This window comes from Halyomorpha halys, unplaced genomic scaffold (assembly GCF_000696795.3).
Source record: "Halyomorpha halys isolate HHAL.00 unplaced genomic scaffold, Hhal_1.1 Scaffold34.1, whole genome shotgun sequence".
NCBI lineage: Eukaryota > Metazoa > Arthropoda > Insecta > Hemiptera > Pentatomidae > Halyomorpha > Halyomorpha halys.
This window is the reverse complement of record NW_027105031.1, coordinates 251,520-256,151: the sequence shown is the minus strand read 5'-3', so window position 1 is coordinate 256,151 and position 4,632 is coordinate 251,520. Positions and strand designations below refer to the sequence as shown.

At 36.7% G+C, this 4,632-nt stretch overlaps 1 protein-coding gene across 1 annotated transcript in view; it reads right to left on the bottom strand.

Moving 5' to 3' along the window:
* The window catches only part of LOC106686069 (uncharacterized), a 30,338-nt gene that overhangs the window by 13,611 nt on the left and 12,095 nt on the right, over positions 1-4,632 (bottom strand). The gene's annotated exons all lie outside the window — the stretch shown is intronic.

Genomic DNA, 4,632 nt, shown 5'->3' with positions numbered 1-4,632 from the left:
GTAACTCCCCCCCACCAGTTTACGAAGAATCCTCGTAAACTCTACTATACAGAGTGTTTTATGGTTAAGTGGCCAAACTGAAAAAATGAATTAAGGACCTCAAAACAAGAAAAATGTATGTCCGCAAACACTTTGTTTAGGAGATATTCACACCTAAAAATTTTCATTATTATGAATTATTTAGGTTATATGGAATAAATAAAACTTGTTTATTTGTTGTAACTACTTTATTAATTAAACGTAAACATTTAATTCATATTAAATATTGATCAAAGTGACTTCCTTGAGCATTAAGACAGACTCGGCATCTTTCTACAAAAGCAGCAGTGGCAGAACGATACTAGATATGAGTTATTATTTCACAATTCAATTATCCTTCGTCCTAAGGAATTAAGATCATTGACCGGCCTTGCATAGACTTCTTGTTTAATGTCACCCCAAACATAAAAATCTAGTTGTGTCCGGTCTGGAGAGCATGCAGACCAAGCCACTGGTCCTGCACGGCTAATCCATTGATTGGGATAATTAATATTTAGCTATTGTCGTGGACCTCTTCCGTAATGTGGAGGACAACCATCTAATTGAAGCCACATATCCCTTCTCAGTTGTAGCGGTATTATAGCAAATGTACCAGTTTCTCTTAGACCTTGAAACGTGGAGCTAAAGATAGACTGTTTGGTAATCTTCTATTTGGAAATCGCCTGGCATATTCTCGATGGGCAGCATTAGCATTACCATTGCAAAAACTGTACATAAACACCATATCGGAAAATTCACCATTAGTATAAGTTAAAGGCTTAATGATGGGTACTCAGCGAAAGCTTCTTACAAACTGATAAATGTTATTGACAGTTCCCAATGCTACTTCCAAATAGTATTAATCCTTATGTTGCTGATAGTTTTTATACAGTCAGGGATAAAAGGCCATACTAGTATTCTATCAAATCCATCTTCTAAACAAAGCATTTGCGGACATACTTTCACTTTGAACAATATTTAATATGAATTTTAATGTTTACATTTAATTAATAAAGTATTTAGAACAAATAAATAGGTTAAATTTATTTCATATAACGTAAATAATTCATAACAATGAAAATATTTTAGTGTGAATATCTCCTAAACAAAGCGTTTAGGGACATACCTTCAGAGGAAATTTTTTTCATGTATTGAGTTCCTAGATTCATTTTTCAGTTTGCCCTGAAACACCCTGTATACAAAGGAAAATGATATAATACCAACACAATAAAATACAATAACACTAAATGAGATAGATACAGATATAATTAAAATACAATACCAATAAAAAGATACAAACACAAAAAAAAATACAGAAACAGAATTCAAAATAACAGCACTCTATGCCAAAAAATTAGACAAAAGAAAAAAAAAATACAAATTCACATGAATCACTGATATTTACTTTCACATGTTCTTATTGAGCCCCTAATGAACAGAATGAAAAAAAACTTTACATCTTCCACTGTGAGACAAGATTTTATCCCCAATGCTATAAAACTGGAACCACATGCGTAGGGCTCTTAATACCACACCGTTTCTGCTGACCGTTTCTGCTCTCTTTCACTCGGTACGCCATAAATAGTTTGCTAAATGTGACCCACTTGTATCCCTTCTACGTAAACAAATCTGCTTTAAGATCACTAAGTGGTGCTTTTGTAGTGGGCATCTCTTCCTGAATTGCCTGAGGTTGATGTCTGTCATATTTCACAGTCACCACAACTACCAACAGTTTCTTGTATTGTGGGCTTCATACCCCACCAGAGGTATCAACGGTGCGACGCCTATAGTGTTTTGTTCAGTCCTCTATTGTTGGTCTTCCCCTGGTGATATGCAAGGGTCACCTCCTTTTGGCGTTTTGCATCATCAACAGAGACCCTCTGCCATCATCGTACAACGTATAAACAATTGGTCGATTGATTTGTTCCATCCACCAAAGATGCCAAATTTTATCCCACAGCACTGTGTTCCCTAAATATAGATGATGGGCTTGTCTGGCCTTTGATGCACCTTTTAGTGCTTTGCAGATTTGGTTCTCCCTGAGACTGGACTGGAGCCATATAGTCACAATATTGCTGTTGCTGTATGTTTCATACTCCATCTTTAGTAGCCCCAAGGTTCTGGTTTTCTATAAGATTTGGCAATGTTTATCATTAATGGTTTCATTAATCTTTTCCATCTATGTTGGTCTTTCCACAGTTGAGTCTTCAATCTCCAGATTTCTCTCCCCTATTTCCCAATTCTTGTTGCTGTTCTTCTTCTGGGGTCCACTCTCTCAAGAACTGTCTAGCATATCTAGATGATTCTCCTTGATTGGATTGACCATTATTGCCCTTGAGAGTCAGTATGCAACAAAATTGTCTTTACTAGGCTTATAAGTGATATCCATATTATACTGATTGAGGATTTCCTTCCATGGTGATATGCGCGAAAGACTCTTTCAATTTTCTTACTCACTGCAATGGTCTATGATTAGTGTGGATCCTAAAATGCCTTCCAAACACATAGGGCCAGAAATGCTCCACTTCCCACATGATTATAACTATTTCTCGAAGTCAGGGAATGCAAGAACTGGTTCCCATTTTAGCTGCTCAATGCATTTCTGAATGTTATGTGCTATGTTTGGTGTCACTACTGTCGTGCTACCTTTCTTTAACAAATTATTGAGGAGCACAAGGTACTCTGCTATATCCGGAACAAACCTTCAATGGTAATTTAATGCTCCTTGTAATCGCCGAATCCCCTTTACGTCTGTTGGTACCACCATCCTTTGCAGAGCCAACACCTTCTGGATATCCTGTCTCACACTTTCCCAGGAGATGGTATGCCCCAAAAAATTGATCTGCTCTGGCCCTAGCACAGACTTTTCTAAGGAAAGCTTGAGGCCAAACTCCCTTACTTTCTGGAACATGCTCTTCGAGTGTTCAACATTGTCACTCTCTGATTTGCTGAACACTAGTAGGTTCACCATGTACACCTGGAAAACTGCTTTATCCAATCCCCGTAAGAATTCATCCATAAATCTCTAGAATGATACAGGTGCATTTTTCAGACCAAATGGCATTCTGGAGAATTAGTAATGGCCTCTATCAAAAGTAAATGCAGATTTGTACTAATCCCTGGGGTTCATTTTAATTTGGTGGTATCCTGCATTTAGATCTAATGTACCAATAATGTTTGCACTGCCTAACCTTTCTAGAATATTTTCAAATCTCAGGATAGGGTATTTCTCATTGACAACATTGATTGAGCTTACAATAATAAATTACTACCCAGTACTTTTCACCATTTTCGCCTGGGGCACTCTTCTTCCATACTGCCCACAATGGACTGTTATAGAGCAAAGTGCTGTCCACAATTTACCCCTTGCTTCCATAAACTTGGTATTTCTTCCTTAATGTATGTTTGAAGTGCCTGGGGATGTCGCCTCTTTTTCATATACGTCACCCTATTCTACTTTAATGTGATTTTGTGCACTGTTTTCCTGTAGCTCCCAATACTTCCCCTTCTTTGAAAAAAAATCATCATACTTGTTCAGTATTTCTTTCCTCTTCTTTCCAACTCTTCCTCTTTTTTTATTAAAACTCTCATTTAATTTTATTTTTATTAAATTAAAACTCTAACCTCTCTTCCTCTTGTTTAATCATGCCCACTCTCACTTTACTGTCATCCATGAGCTGTCATGGATTTAAGAAGCTGTACCTCTTTCCTGTGATTCTTATATCCCACTGACCCCCTCTATTTTTTTTATCTTCGCTCTCACCTTTTCCAAAAGACTACAACCAAGGATCATCTGGTAGTCTCGGAGCATTTTCCCAATTACAGGGATTGTTAAAGTTTCTTTGTCTCTCTGATCATCATAAATATGTCTTCCTCTAAACGCCTTCTTTAATTTTTTCTTGATAACTCTCCAAGTGGTTTTTTTTGTCCGCCTGAATCTGATTAAGAATGCTCCTCTTCACTCTGCAGATGACTGCAGCTTTTGATGCCTCCGCATCTTTGCTATTGAGTAGATTTTCGATAGACTTTGATTCAATTTGCCTTATTAGTCGGTCACCCCTTTTATGAAATGGCTCAGTTCTCCCGTTTTTTCTGGTAAACCGTTCGAAGTCAGAAACGACCTTCATCTAGACTTGGGTGGTTGCCGTACGTACTTTTATCCACTCTAGTGTCGTGTTATGTGCTTCCGCAAGAGAGACTTTTGTTAGTGGAAGAATCTGCAAGAGTGGAAAAATCCCCTCTGTGGAAGGTGTGTTTTGATTCAAAGCTTCCAAGTTCAAAACAGCTTGTTTAATGATTCCGTTATTAGCCATTATTTAGAAAAAATGAGAGAGGAAAAAATTGAAGATGATGAAACAATGCAAAAAAAAAAAAATTCTTCGATAAAAGCAAAAATTACTCTGGTATCTAAAGTTCTCAGGTTTCGGCACGAGCTAAATGTTTGTGAATACAAAGACTAAATAAGAGAAAAGGGAGAGAGAAAGAACTCAGTTGTTACTCAAAGACTATACATATATATAAAGCATTTGCGGACATACTTTCACTTTGAACAATATTTAATATGAATTTTAATGTTTACATTTAATTAATAAAGTATTTAGAACAAATAAATAG